The sequence below is a fragment of the Rhipicephalus microplus genome, chromosome 5 (genome assembly GCF_043290135.1).
Source record: "Rhipicephalus microplus isolate Deutch F79 chromosome 5, USDA_Rmic, whole genome shotgun sequence".
In the NCBI taxonomy this organism is placed as follows: Eukaryota; Metazoa; Arthropoda; class Arachnida; order Ixodida; family Ixodidae; genus Rhipicephalus; species Rhipicephalus microplus.
Window position 1 is genome coordinate 91,428,696 of NC_134704.1, and position 19,525 is coordinate 91,448,220.

Sequence of the window (19,525 nt, forward strand, 5' to 3'; positions counted from 1 at the left end):
TGACTAGTAGCCATTTCCTACCATCTGCTGAATAGTTGCGCCGGTACAAAAGGCCATCCCGAATACAGAAATGCGGAGCCTGGCGGTGCAGGGTTCGAGTGGTTGGAAGTGTCGGTGCCTCGGATAACGCGTCAAGAAGCGAAGCGATCCATGGGTCATTGCGTTGTGCAGAAGAGATGGTGTCCTCGTCAAGCGCTGACAACGTGTTGTCCGAGGAAACAGATGCGATGTCCGGGGATAGGGGAGATCGTGACAGTGCATCAGCATCGGCATGCTTGTGGCCGGAACGATATACCACGCGAATGTCATATTCTTGAGGCCGAAGAGCCCAACGGGCAAGACGACCCGATGGGTCCTTAAGCGAAGATAACCAGCATAATGCGTGGTGGTCCGTTACTGTATACATCAAAAGTACGGCCATAAAGGTTTGGGCGGAACTTGACAAGTGCCCAAACGATCGCCAAGCATTCCTTCTCGGTGACGCTGTAGTTTGATTCAGCCTTAGTAAGAGTTCTGCTGGCGTAGGCGACGACATACTCGGCGAATCCAGGCTTGCGTTGCGCGAGAACCGCACCGAGGCCGACACCGCTGGCGTCGGTGTGGACCTCAGTTGCTGCCGTAGGATTGTAGTGACGCAGTATTGGTGGCGAAGTGATGAGACGACGAAGGGTACAGAAGGCTTGGTCACACTCAGAAGACCATGACGAAATATCAGTGGTGCTGCCTATAAGTTTGGCCAAAGGCGCAATGATAGAGGCGAAGTTGCGCATGAACCGGCGAAAGTAGGAGCACAACCCCACGAAGCTCCGTAACTGCTTCATAGTCGTTGGTTTGGGGAAGTCGGCGACAGCACCTAACTTAGCCGGGTCTGGAAGTATACCGTTCTTTGATACGATGTGTCCGAGAATCGTAAGTTGCCGAGCAGCGAAGTGACTCTTCTTGAGGTTAAGTTGGAGCTGAGCATTCTTCAGGCACGTGAGGACGTGTTTGAGGCGCTCGAGATGTGTTCCAAAGTCTGGCGCAAAGACGACTATATCGTCGAGATAGCAGAGACAGATTTGTCATTTCAAACCCCGAAGAACCGAGTCCATCATGCGCTCGAAGGTGGCAGGCGCATCGCAGAGGCCGAAGGGCATGACATTAAACTCATACAGACCGTCCGGTGTCACGAAGGCTGTTTTTGGTCGATCGGCATCTGCAAGAGGGACCTGCCAGTACCCTGAGCACAAATCTAATGATGAAAAAAACTCGGCACCTTGTAAAGTATCAAGGGCATCGTCAATCCTGGGTAAAGGATACACGTCTCTTCGAGTGATCTTATTTAGGCGCCGGTAATCCACGCAGAAGCGAACGGAACCATCCTTTTTTTTAACGAGCACTACAGGTGAGACCCATGGACTTTGTGAAGGTTGAATGACGCCACGTTGGAGCATATCGTTCACCTGTTCTGTAATAACTTGGCGTTCCGCCGCAGAAACACGATATGGTCGCTGTCGTAGTGGCGCATGGGAGCCGGTATCGATGTAATGCAGAGTGGTAGAAGTGCGGCCAAGTGAAGGTTGAACAACATCGAAAGATTCGTGGTACTGGTATAGCAGTTGGAGGAGTTCAGATCGTTCAGATGGTGATAGTCCGTCCGCGATCTCCGAATCGAACACTTTTGAAGCCTGTAGATAGAGTGGTTAAGAGCACTGACGGCGGCGAAGTCACTTTGGGATGATTCTTGTGGCACGGTAAAAATTTCTCCGTTATCAATGGGCTGTACGCATCCAAGAGACTCGCCTTTAAACAGTTTGATGGTATGCGGAAAGGGATTGGTAAGGCAGAGAGCACTGGCTCCATTAGAAATTGAGAGGGCTGAATAAGGGAGCAGAAGTGGTTTCCGACTTAGAAATAGGCTTGATGGCTCGAAAAATGCTACTTCATCACGCATGCCGTCGGAGACCACAGGGAGCAAAACAGCTGTTGTCGGTGGAATGTCAGTGTCTTCTTTGACAACTAGCTTGTGCGCGGCTTGATTAGTGTGGTCGTAGGGCTGCTCGAAGAACGGAAGCAGTTCAAGTTCGGAACGGGCACAATCTATAACGGCACGATTACGGGATAGGAAATCCCAGCCAAGTATGATGTCATGAGAGCACGAGGAAAGGACGATAAACTCAACAATGTAGTGGTCCTCCGCAATTTTGAGTCGGGCAGTGCAGGCGGCTATAGGTCGAACAGGTTCTCCATTTGCTGCACGTAAGAACATATCAAGCAGCGTGGTCACCTTTCGGAGTTTGCGGCAAAGTTTGGCGTCTATAACAGACACAGCGGCACCGGTATCCACAAGAGCGTATGCATGGGCGCCGTCTACAAAAACTTTGACGATATTTGACGGCAAGGTGCGAAGACTTGAAGATTTTGATAGCGCATTTCTTGCCCCTTGAACTGCGACGGCTAGTTTCCCTCATTTTGAGGGGCTGGTCGTGGGCGCATGGGTGGCAAGGAGCGTCGATTGGGTGAAGGTGAGCGACGAGACGAAGTTGCTGGATAGTCACGGGAAGACGTGTTTGACTGACGATCCGAACTTTCATAACCAAAAGGTGGTCGGTCCATGTAGTTGCTTCGTGGTCGGACGTCTGTGTAGGCGGGCACGCGACGACGGCAGTATCGGGAGATGTGGCCAGGTCCGCCCCACGCAAAACAGATCGGCCGGTTATCGCGCGTTCGCCAGGCATTTGCAGCAAGGGGCGCCGCCCACGCGGCATACGGCTGAGTCGAGGCTGTGGTGGCGAGGGGAGGAGCCCATGCGACGGAAGACTGAGTAGGAGCGGTGACATGCGGCAGTCCATTGAACGGTGAGGGCTGGTGTGGCTGCTGCCTCTTTACTGCGTCAGCATAAGTAAGAGGCGCGGCGACAACTTGCTGCTGAAAGGGCACTGGCATAGCCTCGGCAATCTGGTCCTGAAGTGCATGTCGGAGCATGGGAGCTAACGGTATCGGTGGTCGCTCTTGCTGCTGCTGCGGGAGCTCTTGGCGCTGACAAAACGGCAGGAGGGAAAGCTGACGTGCGACCTCCTCACGCACAAAGTCTTTCATTTGTGCTAGAAGGCGGGAATGGTCAGGTACGACGTCCAGTGCAGCGAGTAGTTGGTTAGGCTGAAATGGACGACGGGTGAGAGCTCGTTGCCGTCGCAATTCGTCGTAGTTCTGGCACAGAGTTACCACTTCAGACACCGTGCCAGGAGACTTCGCCAGGAGCATTTGAAAGACGTCGTCATCAACACCTTTCATAATGGGCTGGATCTTGACACTTTCGCTCATTGCGGCATCGACGCGCTTGCAGATATCGAGTATATCTTCGATGTAGGTGGTAAACGTTTCGCCAGGTTCTTGTGCCCGTGAGCGCAGGCGTTGTTCGGCGCGCAACTTCCGCACGGCAGGGCGACCGAAAACCGAGGATATTGCCTGCTTGAAAGTGGCCCAGTTCTCGAACTCGGATTCGTGGTTTGTGTACCACAGTTTCGCCACATTAGCCAAGTAAAAGTTGACGGTGCTCAACTTAGCAGCGTCATCCCACCTGTTTGGTCCACTGACTTTTTCGTAGGACGACAGCCAGTCCTCGACGTCCTGGTCTTCGGCGCCCGAAAAGATCGGGGGGTCTCGCTGGTGAACCGGGCCGGGGCAAGTAGGAGCCGCGAGAGGTGCTGTCTGTTGATCAGCGTCAACTTGCATGGTCGACGGCAGGGTGCGGGATCGGAGTTCCAGGGTGTAGGTGATGCAGTTACCCAGCACGATCCACCAAATGTAAAGGGGGTTTATTGAAGGACTCAGCAAGCGGGTGGTAGCTCTAAAGGAAGGCAGGCGAACCCAGATGACGGTGCTTTATCACAGATCTCGTGCATTTTTCTTGTGCTGATGATAGCTGACCTGATGGTATCAACGTCTTTCTTATTCACTACACAACATATAACGAGCTCACTAAACATTTGTACCTGTCTAGAAGGATTTCCCCTCCACCTCACAAAAATCTTACCCGGCCCCAAGCACTTACATTAAGGCTTTTGCAAACGCGGATGTACCCTACTTTGTAAATGTTACACATCATGTACCCTGACCTATACCCAAGTAATCTTTGTCCACATTGTGGGAAAATAGCTTCATTAGAACACATGCTCTGGCAGTGCACCGAATTCGCTCATATATCGAACATCACCTTTGCCAGGTGGGAGGCGGCAATCCGCCGCTTATCCTTGGCAGATCAGCTATGGGCTGTCCACCAAGCCCGCGAGCCGGCTGAGGAGCTTGGCATCTCAGTCCCCACGTGGGAGCTGCCCGCAGCACAGTGATCTGTGTTTTGGAGGACCAAATAAAAATTTATCCAATCCAATCCAATGCTGTTTCGCGCCGATGCGTTACCCAGACAACACTGCGTCTCCCTCTTTCGTGCCGGAGGGACGCCGGATGCGCTAAAACGCGCATGCGTCAAAGCAATCCAGCGCAGTGCGCGCCTGCGAATGTGTGGCAGGACCGGCACCTGGCGTGGAAACGCCGGCGTGACGGGACGAAATGAACGCTCGCGAGCACGCGCACCACATCACGTCTAAATGTGTTGACGCCTTGACATGTTCTCACATGGCATGTTCTCGCATGAACATGACATGTAGTCATGTTCTCACATGATACGCATCTCATGATTATCATGTTTTACCCTATAGTCACACATTGACATCACGTAATACAAAATTTGGCATATGTGAAGCTAACGAAACGGCCGCGAGCGCATCATGAGCGTGGCATGTAGTCATGTTGTTACATGACACGCGTTTTATGTTTATCATGTTTGCACCAGTATCATACCTTCGTCATCCATTCACGTACCGTTATACCAAATTTGGTACATGTGACGCAAGCGAAACGGCCGTGAACTCGTCATGAGCATGGCATGCAGTCATGTTGTTACATGACACGCATGTCATGATTTTCATGTTGGGGTCTGTCGCTTGTGTTCGCCATGCAATCATGCCATACCATACCAGTTTTGCAACATGCCATGTGAACGAAACCACCACAAGAGTTGGTGGACCATGAAATGTAAATAATGACATTCATGACATACATATCATGATTTTCATGTTATGACTAGTCAAATTAGTTCTTCATGCAGTCATGTTACGCCATACCAAGTTTGGTATCGATACCACTATCGAAACGGCCAGGAGAGCTAAATGTCGTAAGTGGCTAGATAGATAGATAGATAGATAGATAGATAGATAGATAGATAGATAGATAGATAGATAGATAGATAGATAGATAGATAGATAGATAGATAGATAGATAGATAGATAGATAGATAGATAGATAGATAGATAGATAGATAGATAGATAGATACGCTCAAAGTCGCCGAGGTTCGCCAAGAAATCACAACAAAGAAGGGGGTGTCGGCGTCATAATGTATGGCTTCCCATCGAGACCGTGGGAACCAACTCGGCGGCAGAAGTGAATCATCGCTGTTCGGCGCATCAAATAAGTGTCGCCCTTCAGATTTTTTTCTTAAACGACATCAGAGCGAAACAATGGCAAATCTCACGTATAGTGGGAATCGATAATATGCGAAGCAGGAATGAGAAATGTTGATATGGCACTTTAAAATCAGCACAACGTTAAGAGGTGGAGGTAAATGATGCCGTACACAACTTCCATGTCATGATTATCATGTTTAAAAGTGACGTTTACCTTCGTCTTCTAATCACGTCACAGAATACCAAATTTAGCATATGTGGAGCTAGTGAAACGGCCGCGAGCACGCTGTGAGCGTTCATGTTCTTGCATGACACGCGTATCAGGATTATCATGTTTGCGCCAGTCATATATATATCGTCATCCATTGACCTCACATAACACCAGTTTTGGGATATGTGCAGCTAGCAAAACGGCCGCGGGCACATCATCAAGATCCCAATAGACTACAATGTAGCGTTGACGCACGCCCACGCTGGGCACAGCGACGCTACGTTAGCACAACGCGAGCACTTATAGTCTGGCGCCAGGCGCGGCCAGCGTCCATCGGCGCGGCCCGACGGCAACCGGCGCAAAATGCGACAGGCTGCATTTTGCGCCGATGCCATAGAGTAACATTACTGTATTCTGATGCATTACCCAGACAACACTACGTCTTCCTCTTTTCGTGACGGAGGGACGCCGGACGCACTAAAACGCGCATGTCAAAGCAACGCAGCGTGGCGCAAGCCTGCGAGTATATATATGGCAGGACCGGTGCCTGGCATGGCAACGCCGGCGTGATGCGACGAAATGAACGCCGGCGAGCACGCGCACCGCGTCACGTCGAAAGATATTGGCGCCTTGACTGTGGCATGTAGTCATGTTCTAACATGATACGCATCTCATGCTTATCATGTATGCACTAGTCGGATACCTTTGTCATCCCTCATGATTATCATGTGTGCACCAGTCACATACCTTTGTCATCCATTGGCGTCACGTAATACCAAATTTGGCATATGTGAAGCGAGCGAGAGGGCCGCCAGCGCATCATGAGCGTGGCACGTAGTCATGTTATGACATGACATGCATCTCATGATTATCATGCTTGCACCAGTATCATACCTTCGTCATCCATTCACGTCCCGTAATACCGAATTTGTTATAGGTGAAGCTAGCGAAACGGCCACCATCGCATCATGAGCATGGCATGTGGTCATGTTGTGACATGACACGCATTTCATGATTATCATGCTTGCACCAGTCACATACCTTCGTCATCCATTCACGTACCGTAATACCAAATTTGGTATATGTGACGCTAGCGAAATGGCCACGAGTGAATCATGAGCGTGGCATGTAGTCATGTTGTTACATGACATGCATGTCATGATTTTCATGTTAGGGTCTGTCGCTTGTGTTCGCCATGCAATCATGACATACGAAAGAGTTTTGCAACATTCCATAAGGACGAAACCACCGCAAGAGCTGCAGGACCATGAAATGTAAATCATGACGTTCGACGTTCATGACATACATATCATAATTTTCATCTTGTGATTGGTCAAATATGTTCTTCATACAGTCATGTTACGCCATACCAAGTCCCATACCTTCGTCATCCATTCACGTACCGTAATGCCAAATTTGGTATATGTGACGCTAGCGAAACGGCCGCGAGCGCATCATGAGCGTTGCATGTATCATGTCGTTACATGACACGCATCTCATGATTATCATGTTTGCACCAGTCACATACCTTCACCATCCATTGGCGTCACGTAATACCAAATTTGGCATGTGTGAAGCTAGCGAAACCGCCGCTAGCGCATCATGAGCGTAGCCTGTAGTCATGTTGTTACATGACACGCATCTCATGTTTATCATGTTTACACCAGTATCGTATAACTTCGTCATCCATCTACGTTCTGTAATAACAAATTTGGTATAAGTGAAGCTAGCGAAATAGACGTTAGCGCATCATTAGCGTGGCATGTTGTCAAGTTGTAACACGACACGCATCTCATGAATATCATGTTTGCACAAATCACATACCTTCGCCATCCATTCAAGTACTGTTATACCAAATTTGGTTAATGTGACGCTAGCGAAACGGCAGCGAGCGCATCATGAGCGTGGCATGCAGTCATGTTACATGACACGCATGTCATGATTTTCATGTTGGGGTCTGTCGCTTGTATTCGCCATGCAATCATGCCATACCATACTAGTTTTGCAACATGCCATGTGAACGAAACCACCGCAAATCCTTCAGGACCATGAAAAGTAAATCATGACATTCATGACATACATGTCATGATTTTCATGTTATGACTAGTCAAATATGGCTTCATACAGTCATGTTATGCTATATCAAGTTTGGTATCGATACCATTATCGAAACGGCCAGGAGAACTAAAAGTCGTAGGCGGATAGATAGATAGATAGATAGATAGATAGATAGATAGATAGATAGATAGATAGATAGATAGATAGATAGATAGATAGATAGATAGATAGATAGATAGATAGATAGATAGATAGATAGATAGATAGATAGATAGATAGATAGATAGATAGATAGATAGATAGATAGATAGATAGATAGATAGATACGCTCAAAGTCACCGAAGTTCACTAAGAAATGCTTCGCATTTAAAACAATGCCATAACACTTTTCTGATTTTGTTACTTTGGTAGAGATACATTTGGCATTAGCGTACCGGTGTTTCCACCTTGCTTTGGCAGTAATTTTTTTAAAGATCGCTATAGTATTGGCATATTAGCGGCAGTTGTGTGCTTGCAACCAGTACTTTTTCACTTCGTACGGTTCCGATTCGTACGGTTCAGATTCAGATCAGGCGACGGGATCGTCGTGCACAGCTCCATAAGACCAGGTAAAGTCTGTAAGTAAAGTCCACACACAAATAAAAAAAATGGCAGCATATTCACGGAGTGAATGATGGGGAGTGGGGCGAAGCATTCGTCCGTCCATTCGTTCTTGCTTCCGTCCGTTCCTGCGTACGTCTGTGCAACTGTCCATGCGTCCATCCACCCGTCCGTGCGTGCGTCTGTTCGTGCGTCCGCCCCTGCGTTCGTCCATGCATCCGCGCCTGCGTCCGTTCATGCGTCCATCCATGCATCTGTCTGTGTGTCCGTTCGTCTATCTATTCAGCACTCCAAGTACCACCATCTCGCATCTTTTCATCATATATTCTCCATATAGAAGCACCGCCATCCAGCGGACATTTCAAGGACTAAACGGGAGGTGGCACATGCACACTTTCTTACGGCTTGCGCTTCGGGTTTACTTCCCACCTTTAACCACGTCGAGTTCATGGTATATACTAGTTCACTGTATTCATGGCTATGCGGCCCAACGCTCGCTAAACCTTTCTAAAACCAAGGAGGTTACACCCAGCGAATATAACGTAGCAACCCTTTCTTGTCAGATCGTGTTCAATGTACATGCCAATAACTGCTAATGGGGATCGCAGCGTGCGCGTTACCTAAAGGCCGAATGCTCCTGTCTCTCATTCCCCCTTAGCAGCCATTAACATGTGCATTGAGCACTATCTTTTATTGTTCAACAACGCACAGAAGAAATCTCTCATCGGAACCACCTTGGAGGTCAAAATCGTAAGGACCGCTATTTCGGGTATGTGCCACTGGTGGTTACGTACTACGAGGGACGCACAAGCCACGCCATAAGGAGCTTCGCCCCTAAAAGGTTGAAACGCAACTCGTACGTACTACGGCTATTGGACACCCCGTGCCCGAAGCAAGCCATTCTACATGGCGCCGACGAACTATACCATCTACAGAATGCACAGCGCAACCGGCAGTGAATGAAAAATGGAGGCGGGCAGCCCACGTGTATACATTTTTTAACAGCAATTCTCCGATATTCATGCATGCGCTGTCGCAACCACATCTTGTGGCGCCATTCCGTCATGAGATCGTTCTTCGCCGTCCTATCAGCGAGATCTGTGCGCGGCACACTGCGGAAGAAGGAAATGAAAGAAAAGATGCGCAAAACAAAATCGCAGGATGTGGCCCACACGGCGCCTAATGTACGGACTCAGAAAGTGACGAAAGTGCTTAAACAGTAGATCTGAAGCAGTTGGATAGCTTCCATGCGATGGCCTTTACGCGTACACCCTGCGCTTTTGAAATGCAACCCAATAACTGGCATGGCTTACAAGTATGTCAAGAACATCAGCAAATAACGAAGATAGATGTATTTGTAGTCATTACTTTACCTTTTGTCGTGCCGCCATCTGTTCTTTTTCTTTCATTTGTTGCAATAAGAAACCAACCATACGTCTCGTTTCTTTAGCGCGTACCTCAAGTGCGCCGTTGTGGTACATGGCTTCCGCGCTCTGGTGATGTCCCGAAAGTCGCAGGTTCAATACCGGCCATGACGGCTGCATTCAGATGCGAGAGTATGCTAAAAACCGAATTTCCGGAGCCGTAAAGTACGGTGCGCCTCACGATCATATCTGGGTTTCGGCTCATGAAACGATAATACACACACACACACACACACACACACACACGCACACACGCACACAGACACAACATATATATATATATATATATATATATATATATATATATATATATATATATATATATATATATATATATATATATATATATATATATATATATATATATATATATAATGTCCTAAGGGGCTCTATAACACTTTTCAAGACTGACGCCGCACGGACTAATTAGTGCAGCAAAAACGGTAGCGATAATGCAAGCAGTACGAAGTTATTCAATTTAAAAAAATGAATAATACTAGAAAAAATGCCTACCCTCAACTCGAATTACGCGGGGTGAGATGACCACTTTCACTCTCTGCTGTGACGTTGTAGGGGGCCTCCAATGACATGGGCTGAAAGCTCTTAGGTAGAGGAAGCTTGTACACCATTGTTGCCTGTTCAGTCAAATGTGTTTCCGACGCTGTTGTTAGAGCAACAGGCAACGTGGTGCCTGACCATGCCGTTTTGTTAATGCGGTCAAGGTGGCTAGCTGGGTGAGGCTGGTAGAAATGAGCCTCCCCAACTTGTCAGAAGAGTGGCAGCTTGGGCTAGTTGGTATGGCATGACGATAGTTATAACGCGAGAACAAAACGACGACACAGAGACAAGAAGGACACGAAAGACACGAGCGCTCGTGTCTTTCGTGTCCTTCTTGTCTCTGTGTCGTCGTTTTGTTCTCGCGCTATAACTATCGTCTTGTCAGAAGACTCAGAACTCGAGCAGGCCCCTTTGTTTCGGAGCGAGGCTTTATGCGTCCTGTGATAGGCTGCGCTCATCGTCGTCATTTCCGCCCGCGTAGCTTTAGCGAGCGCCACTGTGCGCCGACGCAGTCAGCAGCTATGAGTTGACTTTCTTGCACAATTAAAATACTAAATGATTTGATATCGGTGCTTGGATCTATGCTAAATTTATCCCCTGCCATCGGTCTACGCAAAACACAAGCAAAAATATGTGTTTTAAAAGTGTTGGAGGGCTCCTTTAAATCTTGCCTCGAGAATCCCAAAAAGATACTACACGCGGCGTAGACAAAAAAGCAAAAGTTCCCAGCATATCCACGCAGTGAATGATGACTGGGGCGAAGCGTTCGTCCATACGACTGTCCGAACATCCAGCAGTCATCCGTGCGTCCGTCCCTGCGTTCCTCCGGGCGTCCATCCGAGCATCCGTCCATGCGTCTGTCCGTGCGTCAAATAGACAGACAGACGACGGACGGACGCTCCCCGTCTTCCTTTTTTCTCGTTTCTCTTTTGGTGTTTCCCTGTAGTTGCCCCGCACTATAGATGCTCATATAAAAAAAAAGGTAACATTCATACATAAAATTGTGATGTATGGCTGCATAAATAAGTGCCCCACCGCGGTGCTTTTAAGGTACTCGGCGGCTGACCCGCAGGTCGCGGGAATGAACCCCGGCTGCGGCAGCTGCATTTTCGATGGAGGCGAAAATGCCGTAGGCCCCTGTGCTCAGATTTCCCAGGTGGTCGAAATATCCGGAGCCCTCCATTGCGGCGTCTCTCATAATTATATGGTGGTTTTGTGACGTTAATCCGCACTTATCAATCATGAAATCAGGGCTAAGTGTACAGTGAAAAAGTGTGCAGAACATTGCCATGCTAAGCTTGCTATGATGAGCTTGGTTGCTCATCTCGCAGTCCCCAGAAACTTTGCGGTTGCTGATTAACCGGCTTCTGTGAACTATGGGTGCTTCAGCGATATGGAAGGACAGCTGGTTTTATATGCCACTGTTGTGTAACTTGCTTTCTTACATATCGTTTGTTCGTTTTTGTTTTTTTTTTGCAGTGGGTTTTCTTTTTATGGGTGAAGCTCCTTATAGCGGCACCCGTTCGTCCCCCGTAGAATGTAACAAGTATAACATTTTGACCTCCAAGGTGGTGCCGGTGAGAGACTTCTTCTGTGCGTTGTTGAACAATAAAAAATAGTGCTCAATGTACATGTCAATGGCTGCTAATGGGGAATGAGAGACAGGAGCATTCGGCTTTTAGTTAACGCGCAGGCTGCGATCACCATTATGATGATGATCATGATGATGTGTGGCGCTTTGAGGCGCAAGGGCCCATTGATGGCCAAAGAGCGCCATTTCGATGAGTAGAGATGCGGACAATGATATGTTGCGTGGCTGTATAGGGGCCTTAAAATTCCTCGCGATAATGCGGGTAAAAACATAAGTATTAAGATCATGACAGTGGCGTGATATGCATAGTAAAAAGGGTGACAAAGGTTTGATAATAAAAACATGCAAAAATATTTGGCACTAGCTAGCACAAGTGCCTCATCAGCACCCTTGTGTCCAAGGGCTGCGAGGCAAGTGCTTTTGAATGATGTCACTGCAGCAGCAACCTCTCTTGAGAGGTCACGCTACGCAATGCCTGGGTATATTACATGGTAAAAACCAACATATTTTAAAGAAGCTAGCAATAATTTATAAGTGAAAAGTGGTTCCCTACCGACAAACATTGCGGGGTGTAATGGTATATGTTGTCTGTAGGGTAATGGAAGGTGTTGTCTTCTTAGAGTGTCTAATTGTTTACATTGGATTAAAACGTGAAGAACTGTTAATGCCTCACCACATTTGTCACACAATGGTGGATCGCCACCGCACAAAAGATGTGTGTGTGTGGTGTATGTGTGTCCTATCCTGAGACTTGTTAGTGTTACCTCTGTTAGACGTGATTTTGATACTGGTGGCCAATGGCCAAGGTGTGGCTTGATAACGTGTAGTTTGTTTTGTGTGTGTCTATCCCACTTGCTCTGCCAGTAGTCCCTGAGCTTTCGTTTGAGAGACGGCTTAAGATCAAGGGACGGGATCGATATGGGTGTAGTGGCACTGATTTCGTGGACGGATGCAGCAAGCTGATCCGCCATCACGTTGCCTTGAATCTCACGGTGCCCTGGCACCCAGCACACTACAACATGTTGGTTGAGTGTGTAGAGTGTGCATAAAATGGAGTAGAGCGAGACGAGGACAGGGTTTTTTTGTTTTTTTAAGACTGTGCAGAGCCGTTACCACATTGAGGGAGTCTGTATAAATTACGGCTTTTTGTATTTGTAATTGTTTGATGTGTTTAGCTGCCACAAGTATCGCGTAAGCTTCCGCTGTGAAGATACTTGTGCCTGGATGTAGAGGGCCAGCATCCGAAAAGGATGGGCCGACAGCAGCGTAGGACACAGAGGAGTTAGACTTGGAGGCATCTGTAAAGAACTCAGGAAGTGTGTATTTGTGTTGAAGTTCCAGGAAGTATGTTCGGATAAAGGCAATAGGTGCATGTTTTGTAACTTCTAGGAAAGACCCATCGCAGTCTATAGTCTGCCACTGCCACGGTGGCGGGTATGCTACAGCAGCCATTAAACTGTGTTCAAGTGACACTCCAGTTTCTTCAGCTAGACCTTTCAGGCGAACTGAGAAGGGCTGCCTCATCGAAGGCCTGTTTTGAAACAGAATGAAGCTCGACAAATCAATAATAGTAGAGTATGAGGGGTGCTTCTTGTCTGCTTTCACCTTAATAAAATAAGCAAAGGACATGCAAGTTCTCTGCAGATGAAGCGACCACTCATTTGACTCAACGTAAAGGCTTTCTACGGGGCTGGTGCGAAAAGCACCCGTAGAAAGGCGGATGCCCAAATGGTGCACGGGGTCCAGCATCTTCAGAGCACTTTGAGTCGCAGACTGATAAACAACAGCCCCATAATCTAAGCGGGTGCGAATGAGGCTTCTATACAGGTTCATGAGACATTGCCTGTCAGTACCTCACGTAGTACGTGACAACACTTTTAAAACATTCATGGCTTTTGAACATTTTGTTTTTAAATACTTGATGTGCGGTACGAAGGTCAACTTGTTGTCCAATATTAATCCTAAGAATTTATGCTCCGCATTAACAGACAAACGTTGACCGTTAAGTTCAATGTCGGGTTCTAAGTGCATGCCTCTCTTTCGGGAAAACAAGACACACGTGCTTTTTTGTGGGTTCAGTCGGAATCCGTTTTCCTCTACCCATTTGGAGACCTTGTTTAAACTTGACTGAACCTGCCGCTCACACATTGCCAGATTGCAAGACCTAAAGCCAAGCTGGACGTCATCGACATATGTACAATAAAACATATTGCGAGGGATGGTCAAGCGCAAGGAATTCATTTTTATGAGAAAAAGTGTGCAGCTAAGTACACCACCTTGTGGCACACCTGTTTCCTGGACAAATGTTTGGGAAAGAACCGTGCCCACTCGAACACGGAATGTCCGGTTTGACAGGTAACTTTTGATTATGTGAAACATTCTTCCACGCACGCTAAAGTGGGACAGGTCTCTTAGAATTCCAAAACGCCATGTTGTATATTAAGCCTTTTCGATATCGAGGAACACAGAGAGAAAATATTGTTTATGGACGACTGCGTCTCTGATCTGTGCCTCGATACGAACAAGGTGGTCTGTGGTGGATCTACTTTCTCGAAACCCGCACTGAAATGGGTCGAGCAAATTGTTTGTTTCAAGAAAATGTACAAGTCGGCAGTTTATCATTTTTTCGAAGACTTTGCACAAGCGGCTTGTAAGTGCAATAGGCCTATAACTCGAAGGTAAAGAAGGGTCCTTGCCCTCTTTCAAAATGGGAATAATAATAGCCTCTTTCCAGGAGGTAGGAATAGTGCCAGAAAACCAGATAGCATTGTACAAACAAAGTAAGGTTTTTCGTGTTTAGATTGGTAGGTTTTTTTAACATTTCATACACCACACGGTCAGAACCTGGGGCAGAAGTACTGCAGGAGTTTAGAGACGTTTGGAGCTCAGCTAGACTGAAAGCTTGGTTATATGCCTCGTATCTAGTGCATTTGTGTTTGCGTTTTTGCTTTTCTATTCTTGTTCTGTATTTTTGGAAAGTGTCAGTATAGTGGGATGAGCTGAACACCTGTTCGAAGTGTGCACCGAGAAAGTTTGCCTGATCTTTCAAGGTATCACCCTGAGTGTTTACGAGTGGAAGTGTGTGTACTTGTTTTCCTGCTATCCTACCGACCATGTTCCAGACTTTAGCCTCCTGTGTGTATGAATTGATCGATGACAAAAACTTTTGCCAGCTTTCTCTTCTGGCCTGCCGACACGTTCTCCTGCCTTGAGACTTTATTTTCATGAAGGTGTCAAGATTTTCGGCTGTCGGTGAGTTCCGAAGCAGCCTCCAAGCCCTGTTTTGCTGTTTGCGCGCGTTTCGGCATTCAGAGTTCCACCATGGCACACGCCGTTTTCCTAGGAGTCCATTGGTTTGTGGGATGCATTTTGTGGCAGCATCAATCAAAAAAAGCTGTGAAGTAGTCGACAGCAACATCAATGCTTAAAGTACATATGTCACTCCAATCTATACGTGCGATGGTATAAAACTGTTCCCAGTCGGCTCTGTTTATGAGCCATTTGGAAACACGGGGTGGACACTCAGTTGCTGTAGTTGTGCTCAAAACTACGGGGAAGTGGTCACTTCCGTACAGATTACTGACGACTTTCCACTGGAGTAGAGGCACAAGAGATGGAGATACTATGCTTAGGTCTATGGAGGAGTATATAGTGTTTTGTGCGAGATTATAATAAGGTTCGCATCCCGGCTGTGGCGGCTCCATTTCCGATGGAGGCGGAAATTTTGTAGGCCCGTGTGCTCAGATCTGGGTGCACGTTAAAGAACCCCAGGTGGTCGAAATTTCCGGAGCCCTCCACTACGGCGTCTCTCATAATCATATGGTGGTTTTGGGACGTTAAACCCCACAAATCAAATCATCGAGATTACAATAGGTTGGTTCTTTTCTATTTAGGAGACATGCGCTCAACGAGAGAAGGAACTGTTCAATCAGTCGACCTCGCGCGTCGCAACGAGAGTCTCCCCATAGCCTGCTATGCGCATTGAAGTCTCCAAGGAGAACATATGGCTCTGGAAGTTCCTCAATTAAAGAGTATAAATCACGTTTTTGCAGCTGATAGCTAGGAGGAATGTAAATAGTGCAGATTGTGATCAGTTTATCAAAAAGAACCGCTCGAACAGCCACTGCCTCAAGGGATGTTTGGAGTTGTAGGTGTGTGCATGCAATTCCTTGATTCACTATGATGGCAACACCCCCGGATGATGTCATGGCATTATCACGGTCCTTTCGAAAAATAACGTATTTACGAAGAAAATTTGTGTGTTTTAAATTAAGGTGTGTATCTTTTACATACAGCACTTTTGGTGAGTGTTCGTGTAAGAGTTCTTGGATGTCGTCAAGGTTTCTGAGAAGGCCCCTGACGTTCCATTGTATAATTTGAGTGTTCATGGTGAATGTAAAATAGTGCTGTGTGTACGAAAAGCGAGTGGCTGTTTAGACGGGGAATTTGAGTTTACTTAACAGGGCCGTCACCGGGCCCTGTTATTTGCTTTTTTGTTTTCTTGGCGCACTCCAAGGAGCCACGCCGCTCTTTCGGCACCAGGGGTACCGACGTATCCATTGCCTCCTCGGAGGCACTGGATGCCCGCACATGCGGGCTGTTAGTTCGGATTTCGGGCCTCGCCTGGTGAGGGGAGGCCTTGAGACCCGAGGACCCTGGAGTCTCCGGTCTCTGTTTGGGAGTAGGCGGTGTAGCCTGGGCCACAGCCGCCTTGGGGGCAGGTGCCACATTGCCTCCTCGGAGGCACTGGATGCCCGCACATGCGGGCTGTTAGTTCGGATTTCGGGCCTCGCCTGGTGAGGGGAGGCCTTCAGACCCGAGGACCCTGGAGTCTCCGGTCTCTGTTTGGGAGTAGGCGGTGTAGCCTGGGCCACAGCCGCCTTGGGGGCAGGTGCCACAACCGCCGGCTCGGTATGCGCGGGCCGAAGGAGTGGCGAAGGCTGGTGCGGCGGTGCCCCCTGACGCGCCGCATCAGCGTATGTAGGTCCATAGAATGGAGCGACTCTTCGCCGTGCTTCCTTAAATGTTATGTTCTCCTTCACCTTTAATGTAATTATTTCTTTTTCTTTTTTCCAGTATGTGCAGGAGCGTGAATATGCGGCATGGTTTCCTTCGCAGTTTACACAGTGTGGCGGTTGTTTGCAGTTCTCAGACACGTAGCCTAGGACTCCACATTGTGCACAAGTCTGGCGACCACGACAGGTTTTAGAGCCATGGCCATACCTCTAGCATTGGAAGCAACGACGAGGGTTTGGTATATACGGCCTGATAGATGTCTTCGTGTACCCTGTTTGAATGGAATCTGGTAGTTTACTGGATGCAAATGTGAGTATAAAGTGTTTCGTCGGTATTTCCTTATTATCTCTTCTGATGATAATTCTCTGTACATTAGGGACATTTTGGCTCTTCCACCCTTCCAAAAGTTCAGTTTCGGTCAGGTCAAGTAAGTCTGCGTCAGATACCACTCCGCTAGTGATGTTCATAGATCTGTGTGGTGTTACGGTGATCGGTACGTCACCAAACGTTGAGAGGCTGTCTAGCTTTACAAATTGTGCTTTGTCCCGAATTTCGAGAAGAAGGTCTCCGCTAGCCATTTTGGTTACTTTGTATCCAGCCCCGAGAGTTTCAGTAAGACACCTGGCAACTACAAAAGGAGATACGGTCCTGGCTTGCTTTCCGGTTTTTTCACAGTGAATGACGTGGAAGTGGGGAAAAGTTTCTATTGGCTGGTTAAAGAAACTTATGTCGTCGGTGCGTACCCGCTTTAGGCCGGTACGATCAGAGAGTAGAGGGAATGCTCCATGCATGCTGGTCTTATTTTTGTTCAGCAGCGTTGGCGGCCACCCACCACGGAGCCCAACAAGGGGACGCTGCAAGTTTGCAGGTGCTGAAAGCTTACAGACGTCAGCCGTACAACACTGCCATAACCCAAGGCGCCTAGACCAAGGTAGGCTATTTGCACAGGGTTAACCCTTGCCGCCAGGAAAATTGGAACTAAACAGAAGAGAGTAGAAGAAAGGACAGATAAACAGTGAGAGATAATGACGAAGATGTAGGCAGAAAGAGATAGGAAAAGGCGACTGCCAATTTCCCCTGGGTAGGTCAGCCCAGGGGTGCCGTCTACGTGAAGCCGGGGCCAAAGGGGTGTGTTGCCTCGGCCGGGGGGCCTTAAAGGTCCAATCACCCAGCATTGGCTCAACCCCCAGGATCCCCTTTTCCCCGGACACGGCAAAGCCACGCACGGCTAGGCGTGGGAGGGAGTCAAAACTCCCCCGTTAGCTCGGGTTCGAGGTGTCGCTACACACCAAACGCCTACTTGCGCAGGCGCCCCTGCGAGGTGCGATCACCATTAGCAGCCATTGGCATGTACATTGAGCACTATCTGACAAGAGAGGGTTGCTACGTTATACTCGCTAGGTGTAACCTCCTTAGCTTTAGAAAGGTTTAGCGAGCGTTGAGCCGCAGTGCCATGAATACAATGAATTTGTATATACCATGAATGAACTCGAGGTGGTTAAAAATGGGAAGTAGATACGAAGCGCAAGCCGTAAGAAAGTAAAAGCCGAATTCTCCGCCTCTCATTTCCCATTAGCAGCCATTGGCATGTACATTGAGCACTATCTGACTGAAAAAGTTTGCTACGTCATACTCGCTGGGCGTAACCTCCTTGGTTTTCGAAAGGTTTAGCGAGCGTTCGGCCGCAGTGCCATGAATACAGTGAACTAGTATATACCATGAACTCGAGGTGGTTAAAGGTTGGAAGTGGACCCGAAGCGCAAGCCGTAAGAAAGTGTGCGTGTGCCACCTCTCGTTTAGTCCTTGGAATTTCCGCTGGATGGTGGTGCTTCTATATGGGGAATATATGATGAAAAGATGCGAGATGGTGCTACTTGGAGTGTTGAATAGATGGACGAACGGACACATAGACAGATGCATAGATGGACGCATGAACGGACGCACGGGCGGCTGCATGTACGAACGCAAGGACGGAAGCACGAACAGACGCACGCACGGACGGGCTGATGGACGCATGGACAGTCACACTGACGGACGCACGAACGGGCGGAAGCAAGGACGAATGGACGGACGAATTCTTCACCCCACTCTCCATCATTCACTCCGTGGATATGCTGCCATTTTTTTCTAAGAGCTTCATGGTGTCTGGATTTCCGTCGACTTGTAAGTTTATCTTTCCCTGCTTAGTTACATGTGATCAGCCTTTATTAACGTTTTCGCAATATCTGCTTGTAAATAAGCTTTCAGTTCACTTCGTTTCCCATGGAATTTTTTTCTTGAAAACGGCAATAAACTTCTTCTATATTCTACATAAGCAATTAAATTATCATTGTGAATGGCATAAACAAAAATATATTACGTGATACAACTATTTCACTCATACCGCAAAAAAAAAAAGCAAGAGCACAATTAAAGCTTTCAGGCTGCCAAATACTAAGCGTCCTACTTTGCTTATTAACAAACGAAATTTTATAAAAAGTACTCTTATAAGCGCGAAAATTTTTCCACAGGAACGACTGATTTGGGCTATTTTAGGGCCACTTAAAATTTATTCATTGGGCTACG